Raw genomic sequence first — 13,860 nt, forward strand, 5'->3', positions numbered from 1 at the left:
ATAGGGTGTTCTGTTAATGGACCAACAAACTCCGAGGGTTGTTAGTAGACCGCAAGAGGAGCAAAAATTGCAATGGAACATGGAAACATTGCACAAACCACGTTGAGGGGAAGGTGAAATCGCGAAAAGCGCATGCGGGTTTCGCCGTCACGCTGGAACGACAAAAAAGTACAATACTAACTTCAAAAAGATTTATTTGATTAATTATTACAATTGTTGGAATTGGCGGCCGCTGACGTCATTTGCAGTTTGCAACGACGTGAAAACGATTCCCGGAAGAGCTCGAAGATACCAGGTACGCCTTTGATATCTGTCGCAGCGACGACAATCCGCGCTGTGAGATCCTACGGTGTGTGCACAGGCGTCGCATAAACGAGTGATTTAAGGTGAGACATAGGAAAAAGTCACACGGATTGCGATCCGTCGAACGTGGAGGCCAAGCACGGGTCCCGTGCATCCGATACACTGAACAATTTTTTTTTGTCAATCCAACAAAGTCCAATTTGTCAAATAATTATCAACTAACTGATGCAGCCTTTGGCAATGATCTAATTAATGGCTACTTCTTCCGTACAAAAACTTTTGATTAGTTTAGGCCAGCGTTTGTCAGAGTGGGCGTCGCCAACATTTGTCAGGGACGTCGCACCTAGCTGGAGATATTGATTTCTGTGTGCATATTCACGCTTCGAAATGGACGCGATCTCAGCTTTGACCAAGTGCTGACCAGAGTTTTGACACAAACACAATAAAATGCTTTCCTAAGCAAGAAATATACTAATTCCAAATGTTGAAATTCCAAATGCTTTTAGACTATGTGTTTTCCCCTTTTTCCAGATTTTTTCTCAGACCTTTATCAAATATTTTCTTATTTCTCTGTGTGACTTTCGCCAAATATTTTTGATTTCCTGAGTTTTCCTGATAATTTTTCCGTTTCCCGGAACTTCCGAGTCTCTCAGAACTCTGCTAAATTTATTCACCCGAGGCAGTCAATACTTCCAAAGTCACAAATAAATAGCTAGGAAAATTTTTTTTCCTCAAATTCAGCTATAAATTATGGCTGAAAAAGATTCAAAATGATAGAAAAGATGGAATATGAAAATACCATAATGACCCTAAAAATCAATATTAGTGTCGCGAAAATTATGTAAATAGTCATTATTTATCATTTATTATGCCATCTTTCGCATGTAAATAGCCATATTCGCATTTGGCTGTAAATATCGCCAAGTTAGCAACAAACTGGCGACAACTCCAATGATTTGGCGATGCCATGGTGCCAAGAGAAATGTAAAGATTTTTTTGAGAGAGTTTATTTTGGGAGGTTTCTTTTTTACCTATATAATGGTGCCGCCTGATCGGAACTGTGAGTTTTGTTGAGATTTCTTGTGTAAGAGAGGTCTCCCTCTGGTTAGCGTTTTTCGTCAAATCGCTGCTTGTAAATACGTGCACACATAACTGTTCTGTAAAACAAATTTGTATTCGAACTGCTTCGTGATATGCAGTCTCGAGCGCTTATGAGACACATTAGGCTATCAAAAAAAAAAATATATATACAGTATATATATATTTCTTTTTAAAGTGAAAAGTTATCATTGGAAAATTTGGAAATTGTGTCTGCGGACAGCCAGGAGGAAAAAAAAATTTAAACAATTTTGTTCAAGTAAATATCAAACTCCTATTGTGATGAAGATCATACGTAAACATAATATATCAGAGAGACGAATTTAAGTAGAAATAACAAAATGTGATTGAGTAAATTTTTTTTCGTTTAACACAATTTTGTCAAAATTCGTGATTCTAATGACCATTATATAAAAAAAAAAACTCCGAGAGAATCCAATTCTGGATTAAGTGATATTCCTCCCAACAAATATATAGGTTATTCACGTTAGTAGCCATCAATCCTTCGTAGAAATGGATAAATAGGTGGATCGACACCGATCCATCAACTGAGTCGAACCCAGCGTGAATCATCACGACGAAAAATCCTTATCTCAAAACAAATATACATTTACCGCCCATTGTTTTTCCAGAAATGCAGAAGGAAACGCTCCCTTAACGCAATTTTAAGCGTCCCGTATGTGGGCGTCCAATCAACGAGAAATCGCATCGGGGGGAAAAAAAATAATAATAGAAGAGCGATTCGTTCCGAATCGAACAATAACATATAATAACAACATGGGAGAGGAACATATCGCGTGTGTGGACTCAATATAATATCTAAAAAACCATCATCTAAATAGTAAAAGGGTTTTTTTTTCTTTGTAATGGGGCAGAGCCTCTCACTATGACCCACTTTGTACATTTTTTCCTTTATTTACGAACGTTTCCGTGAATGTATCTAAAAATATTTAATCATAATATATATGGGAGAGAAATTAATCTTCTTGGAAAAAATACATTGCATGACCCTCACGGGGCCGGCTGATGGGTCTCTATTTCGTGGGCCAGTGGACCAACTTCATACTTTGGAATTTTTCGAATTATATATTCACCAGTAAACCAGTGTATATTAATTGTACTGCGGGGGCCCTCGAGCACCCATGCTATCATAGGGAACCTCTACGAAATATCCAACTCGCTTTCTCGCACCACGCCGACCACGTCTTTACGATTCCTCGTTGGGACCTCGTTTTTGAAAAGACGTGCTTTAAACCATGAATATTCTCCAGGGAAGGGGTTTCCAAAATATGCTCCACGGAGCAAATAGGGCCCCGTGTGCACTTTCCAGGGGCCTCCTTCAGACCAACCGTGGCCCCCGCTGTCCCCCTAGGGTTCTCAGGGGCCAGGCAGCACTAAAAATAAAAATCAGTGACATTCAGTTAAAAAAAAAAAGGTCAAAATAGTCTCCTCCAATTCTAAAAAGGGCTCTTCGAGCGATAAAGGTTAGGAACCACTGCGCCAGGTCATTCCGGGAGCATATACAGTAGGTAACTTCACGGGTTCCCTAGAACATGGGCATTTTATGAAGATTCCATAGCCGTGGGAATAGAATCAATATCACATGTTCTCAGAATATTGATATAAGTTTGAAATAAAAATGTTTGTTATTTTAAGGATTCCTTTAAAATACAGATCAATCATGAATATTTTTTCAAGTGAATTCTGCAACATGTGCACGTAACTTCAGGGGGTTCCCTGGAGCATGGCATCAAATTTCTTAGAAGGGAATTTCCGTTCGTGCACCCTTGGGAACTTCGAAATACATAGCGGCACCCCTGCCGATGTCAAGGCACTTCGTCGGCACCGCGCCGTGACAGATGTATTGAGAATTACAGCCCCGTTCAACATAATAACAATTTATTCAACATAATTTCACCCTGCTTGACACACTTCCGGGAACCACGACGGATCTCACGGCAGATATCAATTGTACTAATGTCCTCTTTAAGAATCACAGCGTTAGAGCATGGATACATATAGAAGGGTTAACTCCATAATTTGTTGCCAACTGGTGTTTAACGGTGAAAATGTTCATTGCGTTAACAATGAAAAAAAAAAATCAAGTCAGAAGTATTCGAGTTGGAGGTCCGCGAGACAGTTTCGTAATACTAACTGAACACACAAACCAAAAACAATTGCCTCATTCAACTTTTTATGTGGAGGATAGTTGGACCGATAAAACATTGATGCCATGGACACCTCCGAAGCCGCAAAGACTGGCCAAGGCGAGAAAAGCTAGTACTATTAAGGGATGCTCAGCTGATAAAAGTACTGAAAAAGACGATTGGCCCCTATTATGCCAAGAAGACCACTCTATGATCGAAAAAGAGAAGCCGAGAGATGATTTGAATACATCAGAATTCACTATGAACCCTACCGAGAAGCGACTATGGTCTGACGTCACCAGAAGCGGAAAAACCAGCACCCAGTGGCTCAAACAACGAGTCACCTTAAAAAAGCGGACGATTAACAACAAACTCAAGGACAAGAGTACGTCCCAATCCGAGTCCTTTACGCAGACAGTATCTAAGACACTTGGCAATGCAAATGAAGGTCAGTCTACTGACTTTTTGTCTTGGGCGGACCGTTGTGAAGTTTATGATCAAGAGACGAAGATCTGTCCTAGCGACACCAGAGCTATCGGGCATGCTGCATACGTAACCCGTAATAAGGCCTTGAGACGCGATATGCAGAGGAGCAGCGAACCATATCAGCAAAAACGTCATACATTCAACCACCATGCGTTATCCGAGCATTATGCCTATATTGATGGTGCAAGGCGATGGCAGTCACGGCCACATTGCCATACATACCGTCCGCATGAATATGCTATACGACACTGGAGACAACGAAAACATGGTCATTGGCCAATGCCTAGTAAAGGGCTGAACTGGAGACGCAATCATCAGACAGATAGCTATAATTACAACAACATGCTGAATGGAAAACACCGCAGATTCTGGCAGCTTGATCATTATAATAAGACCAATCGACCACAAAATTCTACTTACAGCAGGTCGGACGACGGCGATAGAAATGAACCTGCTCGGTGTGTGGATTGCGCGCTCGTCAATGTAGCTTATCACTATTGTTTCAGCACAAACCATCTATCAAGAAGCAGGGCATGCCCCAGCTATCTCCTCACTATAGGCTTGCGCAATACCGGACAAAACATTTCAGTGTGAAGAAATATACTAGCGATGAATACCATATCTCTCAGCAAATGAGATAGACACGGCTGCTTCAGATCAACTTCGATAAAACTGCAGCCTCATATCTATGGCTTAAGGAATTCAACGTAATACGAATCACAGTAAAGTAAATACAATCGTAGCAAGATGTGTACGAATGACCATTTAGTCGACAACCAACGTCATCTAAGACATCAAGAATGAATGACGGGGTACCCAGCAGCAGTTGTGATCACAATTCCCTGAGGCTCCTCCAAATAAATATGGACCGATCAAAAGAATGTACCCGGAACTTGGTGACGTTCTCGAAGAAGAATGCAGTGGATATTCTGCTTATTCAGGAGCCCTGGCTTCATCGCGGTGTCATGTGTGGTTGGCCCCAGGAATGGTCCAGATGGCAATCCCTCGACGGGAAAAGCGCTATTATAGTTCCTTCCATATGCATTCATCCAGCAACCTTCAGAATTGGCCGACATCTTGTAGCTGTACAATTAAGTCTGCTGCATAAGGAGCTGGTTCTCGTGAGTGCCTACGTCTCCCCGTATGAGGATGTGGAAGATACGCTTAAGGAGATGGAGGAAGTGTTTAATATGTCACCAGGGATAGGGAAAATATTCTGTACGGATCTGAACTGCCACTCTTCGCTCTGGGGGTATAAGGATACAGATTCCAGAGGAAGATCACTACAGGAATTTCTAGGAGGTTGCAACATGTTTTTATTCAACTCCAGTCGTACAGCTCCCACGTACGAATTAAAAGGAGCACGGGGTTGGCCCGATTTAACATTCACTACATCCGCTTCAATTATGGAGGAGGTTACCTGGTCAGTGGGAGGCGATGACTCTTTCAGCTCCCACAAATACATTCACATGTTCTTGAGAGCTGCTTATTCTTACCATAACACTCAGACAAGGTACAGAACGACGACAAGAAGGTTACACAAGCTTATGTCAGTAGTTAAGCCGATTGTCTCTGAGTTGCATCATCGAATCAGCCACGTCGCAACCGAGGTCGATGTGAATGCTGCGGTAGACAAATTTATGTTCCAACTTCAGTCATCATGCGCCGACACCCTGGGCTTCACACAGAAGAAAATGTCCCACATGATAAATTGGTGGACGCAAGAGCTGGCTATCGAGAGGAGAAAAGTAAGAGCTTTGGAACGCAAGTTTTTGAAGGCACCGGAGAATACCAAAGGTGCAGCGAGAATCTCATATAAAAAAGCCAAGGCGAAGTATACGCGGCTGGTGAAAAAGACAAGGGATACGTGTTGGGCGAACTTTTGTGCCGAGCAGAATCGCCCTTTTGGACCAGCGTATCGTTCGGTCTTCAAGTGTCGTCGAATCTCGCCGCAAATTACTATGCGTCAAAGTGGTTCAAACGCTACAATCTTGGAAGCCGCTGAACTCCAGCTTAACACTATCTTCCCGGACCCCACAGACGATATAATCTTGGTACCACGATCCAGTAATACTTTGAGTGGCGACCTCCCAATCTCGACATCTGAAGTGCTGCACATCGTGGAGAAATTAAACAACCGCAAGGCTCCTGGATTTGACAACATAAGTATCCCTATATTGAAGTCACTCTTCAAGAGATACGCCACAGAGATTACATCTATCTTCAACAAACTACTAGAGATGTCGGTGTTCCCACATCATTTCAAAATAGGTAAACTGCTTCTGCTCTTGAAAAAAGATAGGGACCCGGATTCTCTAAGGTCATATCGCCCGATATGCCTGCTGCCTACTATAGGGAAGGTTTATGAGAAAGTACTGGTGCAGAGAATCGTATTTCACTTAGAGAAGGTCAATTGGATGAGTCCTCTTCAGTTTGGATTCAAAGCTGGCGGATCAGCAGAAAAAGCTATCGCTGAACTCCTTCGAATTATTCGACAGAAGCATGTCCAGGGCCAGTTGACTGCAATAGTCTCTGTGGACATACGTGGAGCTTTTGACTCCTTGCGACACGAAGTCATTATCAATCAGCTCCGAAGAATGCCTCTCCCTGAGAACCTGGTGCGTACAACGGAGAACATGCTACAAGGTAGACATATTACAATGACCACCGATGGCGGCGTTGCAATCAAAGCCCAGCGGAAAGGATGTCCACAAGGTTCTTGCAGCGGTCCACTCCTGTGGTCTTTGGTCCTGGACACTCTGCTTAAGCTTAATTGGGGACAGCACATCCATATTCAAGCTTTTGCGGACGATCTGGTTTTTGTGATTTCTGGTGCTAATCACGACGACATCACTACTGAATCTCAGCTTGCGTTCAACCAACTGACTAGATGGCTTAATGAGAATCATCTTGAGATGGAGGCCGAGAAGACGAAGTTTCTTTGGCCCCATCCTAAGAAAAATAAACCGCGCATTATAATCAACAATATCCGCATTTGGCCTTCGAAGCAAATAAAGTATCTAGGAGTACATATAGATAGCCGGCTTAACTTTATGCCACACTTGATGAAACAGATTGACAAAGTTCATGAGACTCTGCAATTGCTGCGAAGAGTTGCCGGACCACGGTGGGGCCTCCGACAGAATTTCCGGAATATGCTCTACAAGTCGGTGGTGCAGCAGCAATTATCTTATGGATGCGCTTCTTGGTATCGGGATCCCACGCAGAGGCAAAGAAGAGCTCTGGATATCGCCCAGAGACCATTTCTGCTTTATGTTTCAGGGGCATACGTCACCACGGCCAACGCCGTCTTATATGTGGCAACTGGGAATCCACCTCTCAGTAGTTTTCTTGATTACGAGGCGCGCAAAACACGACTGCTTCACCTCGACGAGGATATTGTGGTGGCAGCTAGACGACTGCGAGTTGCAGACTTCGAAAAGATGCTCAAGACCTGGCCACAGCACCCAAGTATGGACATAGCAGTAAACCAGACAATACTGTCCAATAGTAATCTTGTGATAGCGCCCGATACAAGATTAGTTTTTACGGATGGTTCAAAGACTCCAGAAGGAACCGGTAGTGCATTCGTGGTTTTGCGGCAGGATGACTCTCGTGAAGTATCTTGGATGAGAAGGCTTGCTACTGAGACCAGCGTCTTCCAGGCTGAGGTATATGCAATTTTGCATGCAGTTCAATGGGCGCAATCCGAACAGCATCCAGTGCTCATATTTTCAGACAGTGCATCTAGTCTGTGGGCCATAAAAAATCCACGTTCACCGTATTACAACGTCAGAGAGATTCGTCGCATCCTGTGTGGGAATCCAAGAATACGGTTGGCCTGGGTGAAAGCGCACTCTGGAGTAGCTGGCAACGAGCAAGCTGACCAACTTGCTAAGGAAGCCGCTAATCTTCAAACTCCAGGTGAACACCCATGGCCAAGGAGCTTTGCTCAACGCTTATTGCGTGAGGATCTGTTGAAGACGTGGCAATGTAGTTGGAATTCTAATGCGGCCAAAGACGCCTATAAAGTCCAACGACGGGTCCGTTGGCACCATTATGTTTGGCCCAGAGAAAAGATAATAGTGGTAACAGAGCACGGTCCATTTCCGGTTTATTTCGAACGGTTTAAGCGCTCAACTCACTCTGCTTGTAATTGTGGAGCTTCTGGATCTCTCTGGCACTATGCGACGCAGTGTCCAATGACGGCTCAGTTCCACTTTGGTAAGATGCCAGAGTCTTATACCTTAGCCTGGAAGATAAGGACCCTTCGTAGTCCTACGAACTTTCACCGCCTCATAGGTCTTGTCAGGTTTCTGGAGCAGAACGTTCACCATATGCACGACAAAACCAGAGGAGCACGTGAACCGAGAGGAGGCACCGACCCGACGTATGTGCCATCAAGGGAGTGCAGCAGTCAGTTGAGACAGTACGATTTGCGCCCAAGACTCAGAGGAGTTACTGACGTCACGCACCCGCCCTCGCGAGAGAGCGGCAGCCAGGCGATTATTTACAACTTGCGGCCTAGACGACGGCGGACCGATACTAGACCGATTCACTACTGAAGACCGATACCGACAATCGAACTGATATGTGGGAGCTGGACAATGGATGGCTGTGATTAGCTGATTTACTCTGCGATTCGAAATTTTATATTTATTATTGACAATCATTAGATTTAGATTATTGACAATCATTCAATTAACTGACGATGGCAAGATTCTTATGGGAGGGCTATCATCGCATAATCTTCTTTATAATTTCGATTGTCGATTGGCGTTTTATGTTTAGAGTTTAATCATCTGTTATATGATTTTAGATTGACGATCGTCTTCATATATATATATATATATATATATATTTTTTTTTTTTGGTTGCCTTCGTATGAGGCGACAATGTTTTGTTTTTATAATAAAACTTTCCGGATACACCCACCCTTCGGGAACGCTTCGATATCTCTATGAGATGGGAAGCGGGGTGTGTCCGGTCTTCAAAGGTCAAAGGTATAGATGCAGTATAATCCAGATCGCCGAAGCAGTATAATTCAGACCACTAAGGACACCATAAGTCATCAAAACCGGCATAATGATGCTAGGTTGCCTAGTCTGGATAACCAGATAGACTTATGCTCTGATCGGTTTATTATTTCAAAGAGAGTACGGGTTTTATAGTTATATACTGAGATAATTTATTTATGCTATTATTTATAACATTATTGTTGGTTTCCGCTGTTATGTTTTCTATGCGGGTGATTTTTTTTCCCGCGCCCGCAGTCAGTTACGACCTTGGCGAATTTTCGTCAGGCTATCGGACGTGTTTGGCGTAGGAAAAAGAAGTCGCTAAGGGGATATGGATTATACTGCATCTGTTCCCCTCGTCCATATTCCTCTGCGGAACTTCTAACGAATTGGTACATGTTGGAATGTGTATGTATAGTGAACCTTCCGCGAAGTTTGTTTCTGAGTAGTGCTGCCATCTGCAATGAATTTTTTTCAACTACGAGTTTTTTCTCAACTCATAATGAGTGAAGTGTAATGAGTGAATAATTGTACCGTTGCAGACCTGTTGCTCTCTGCGGCGAGACCTTTCTAACGGGGAGATCGGCTCGCATTCGCGCCTCGAAGTTGGGAACCGCAGGGAAACCAACTTCAGCCGACCGCCACTGCGGCGACGGTGGTGTTAGAACCCGGACCCCCGCGATGCGAGAACATCACTATGACCACTCGACCACCACAGCGGCAGTCCAACAACACTGCAATTATTTCATAGGTTCCACAAAGCCACAAACGATGAGGAAAAGCTGAACTCCACAAAATCAATCTAGATAGTGGAGAGCGAATCTTCCGGAATTCGTGGCTTTAAAAAAAAGCACAAAAGGGGGGTTTTTCCCGGTGCGTGGCGGTATTTAAAACAGGTGTCAGTCTACTTGACTACTATCGGCAAATACTGAATCATGGTGGCATTCCCTGTACATATATATATATAACCCATTTAATACAAAACTTTTCCAGCCGATATGTTATAACGGGGCAGAAGAAGAATAAATTAATATGTGACTCAGGGGCAATTTATTCCCCCTCCCTTTATCGTATTTATCGATCGAACAAAACTTCGGTGGATTCGAAATTCGTCTTCATTTGCATAAATTCGATATTCCATACATATTTGAAGTCATGTCTTCGATTTTAATTTTTTCTTTTTTTTTGGAGAGAGAAAAAACATTTCCCATGCAAATATTTTTTTTTTCATATTATATTGGAAAATAAATATTCTCAATAATAAAAACGGAATTAACTCTACGATTGGATTAGTTTCGGCCCCGGGACGCGGCACGTACGTACGCGTAACAAACACATTACACTGACGTGATGTGTTTTCGCGTCGTGTCAGAGACGGTGGTAATTCTGTGACGCGTGGAAGAGAATTTCGCGTCATATAATTTTTCAATGTCGTAGAATTTCCACGAATCAGAATTCACGTCGTCTCCCTGACGAGACATGATGATCGCGTCACGGCAGTGTAGCGTGTTTCGGCCTTAACAGGTGCCCGTTAGTGAAAATCTGCAAAAAAAAAATTACCTAAATCAGTTATGAGCTCTCCTAACATACAGAAAATCAGGGTTTTCCCAAGCATGAGCTTGCAACTACCAGATTGTGCATACCAGTGTTTCCTCAACGTTTTTCCGCCCATGCCCGCCCTTTCCCCCCTTTGGACTCAAATTTTCTTATCATGCCCCCCCCCCGCTCATCCAAGAGAGCGAGGCTCCTTTCTACTCTCATTGAAATGAACTAAATCAAAACTAAATTTATTATGAACAAATGAGATCGAAACCCTGGGAACGGATCCAGAAGGTGAATGAATGATCGTCCCTCCTGAGTGCCAAATTATGTGACCAAAAATAGGCCTGTGTAACATCAGCGCCTCCTAGAGATAGAAGGCGTCTGCAATGTATGCCATAAACGTCATTCTGACTACCTAGCAAGTTTGCCACATTTTGAAACACATCATCCTATTTCGTTTCTTCTTATTTTGGCGTGGAATCTTCCTGATTGGCTCGCAAATACCGGATAGTGATTGGATGTGGGACATAGAAATCGCCAATTCTGAGCCCGATCGTTTCTTTTTCTCATAACGATGATACTGGCACGAGCAGGGAATTTTTTTCCCTTAATATTCTGAGGGAAAATGGACTACTTACTGACGTCACAAGCCGACTGCGGAGGCCTTCTATCTCTAAGAGGTGCTGGTAAAATACGGGATAATCCAACGAACCTACACGATAAATCGATTGTCCCAATCATAGGCCCTGACGCATGACCACATGGGGACCCCCATGGGTTGAGACGACGTTGGTTCTATGGACCGCTCTTCTGGATTCTGAACGGTCTGGCCACAATTTTTTTTCCACACCATATTTCACTTGGAGAAGCTCTATCTCTTCACAGTTCTTTGTGGGCCTCCCTTCACCTCTTGTCACGACTCCCCTTTCATTTGTTTTTCCACCGCGGTCCCCCTAGGATACCTCAGGACCGCAAGGGAGGACATATGCCGCAGGTTGAGAACCACTGTATACTATCCTATGCCAGTACAAAATATTACATATCACCCCAATACTTAATTTTTAACAAATTTTCTAAAGCAAACGCATTAAAAACAGCTTGCGTGCATCATAAAACAACGACATCAATGAAACTGAATGGACATTGACTCAAAATCAGGGAAACTGTTCAGTTCATAAAATGACGGATAAGATTTGAGATGCATTCATAAACACTTGGGTTATAAACATTTTTTTTAAAAATTTAATTTGGAATAAGACAGAGAGTCGATAAAATCTCTGTTTTTCATCATTTCGCGAACTGAACATTTTTCTTTATTTTGAATCAGTTTTCATTCAGTTACATTTGATCTCATGCAACACCTCATCATGCCCGTAAGCTGTTTTTTTAACGGATTTTTCCTTTTAAAATTTACAAAACATTAATTATTGGAGACATCAGAAATTTTGAACTAACATAGGATAGTATACACAATCAAATATATGTGGTAAAAATCTGAAATAAATTAATGGATAAAATTGTTATTAATACTTCTACTTCCCTATTCTCAACGAGTGTGCCGTAAGAACTTGTCGAGGGTGCCGTGTATCAGCGGGGGAAAAAAAAATCATATTGAAATATGTACTTTAAGAGCAGTGACATTTTGGGTGCCACGAACGGGCACAAGTGCTAGCAGATGTTTCATGGCAAAATGTATCAAAGGTACTAATACAGCTGGAGCTGGAGAACTGGAGAAACCGCGAGACACCCAGGCTCTGTCGCAAGAAGCAACGCAAGCACTTTGCCCCCCCCCTCGGGGGAGGGGGGGGGGAACAGGGCATCTCCGGTAAAACCAAAATTTATTGATTCGTCAAAGATTACATATAGTGAAAGGAAATCAAAAATTATGTAAATCGAAGAATCAAATTAATCAAGTTAAAGTAAAGTGCAACGGGCACGGATAATAAATAGTCATGGAAAGTTGTATAAAAATCGTATAGCAAAAGGCGCAATCAGAAATTTGAGTGATCAAGGATTGAATCAAATGACAAGAAGGGCAGAGCATCTCATTGCACTCCGGCAGTTCAATACAGTCAGTCTAATTTCTCCGAGACGTCATTAATTAGGTTTGGGATTCATCCTGGTCCTCGCTCGCAAACAGTGCCACCAGCGCACTGTCAGGGTGAAGACGCGGCGATCTCCTTACCGGCGCTGGTACCGGAGTTGCAGGAGCTGGAGGAGACGGATCCCTTATCTTCTCTTACTTATACTTACTCTTACTCTTCCCTTATCTTATCTTACTAATACAGCTGCCATTCCATGTATCTCGGCAATGTAAAAGTAATAATTATTCTAATATAATTCCTGAAGATGCCGAGATAGTGGAAAATTCGGGAATCCCTGCAACTTAAACATCATCATTCACTAATATCAGTGAATTTTAAGTTGCTCCAAACCGCCTATTTCCGGGGTTGTAACGGAATGCAATTCTTGAATGCAATTTTTTTACAGGGTGTTTCATAAGAGAGTTGACTAATTGCTCAATAGCACGATATTGGACACGAGCATAGAACACTCTTGGAACTTTAGGGTGGCACAATGGTGCTCGCGAGCAACATGTTGAAGATGCTGTACTAGGACGACGCACGCATCCTACGCATTTTAAGGGAATACTTGAGTCATACCAACCCATCAATATATTATAAGAGCAAATGAGATTTCATATGAATTCCAACAAAGCATCATATTCCCACTTCCTCAAGAGGAGGACGTATAAAGGAGGCCACCTTCCGTCTTTAAAGTGAATTAGCCCCCCAAAAAACGTTTATAATATTCAAAAATCCCGGACAACCAAAAACCTCAAAAGATGGTCCCCTTGAAGAGGTAGGTTTGTATTCACAAAAATGAAAATAACAGACCCAGCCTTTATGAGATGTCGCGGACCCCATGTAATGTAGGTCAATGCTCGAAGGAGCCCCTGTAGCGAAGGTCAATTTCGAGCGATTCCCCCCACTCTTATGGCCCTCACATCCTGCAGCACGGCACCCTAGAGGTTCCCCCGGATAGATTTCTCACAGGCCCTACTGCAGTGAATTTATAGTGAATATGTTTTTTATATAAAAATCGTCTTGGGCCCGCACTGGAGCCCTCTGCACCCTTGTGAGCGCATGCCAACTTCGCATGAAATCCACAATGTATTTTGTTTTTATATAAATTGCACATCGTAGAAATTTGAGCAATAATTCAATATCATAGCACTAAATGTGTCATTCATGCAATGGTAGCAA

The 13,860-nt window shown here is 42.8% G+C and overlaps 1 protein-coding gene across 3 annotated transcripts in view; it reads right to left on the reverse strand.

The window, feature by feature from the left end:
* LOC149079608 (plexin-A2-like) overlaps positions 1 to 13,860 on the reverse strand; it is a 448,285-nt gene that overhangs the window by 196,638 nt on the left and 237,787 nt on the right. The gene's annotated exons all lie outside the window — the stretch shown is intronic.

The sequence above is a fragment of the Pholcus phalangioides genome, unplaced genomic scaffold, assembly GCF_987345545.1.
Source record: "Pholcus phalangioides strain wild (caught in Gottingen) unplaced genomic scaffold, Ppha-v1.0 ptg000012l_1, whole genome shotgun sequence".
Lineage (NCBI taxonomy): Eukaryota > Metazoa > Arthropoda > Arachnida > Araneae > Pholcidae > Pholcus > Pholcus phalangioides.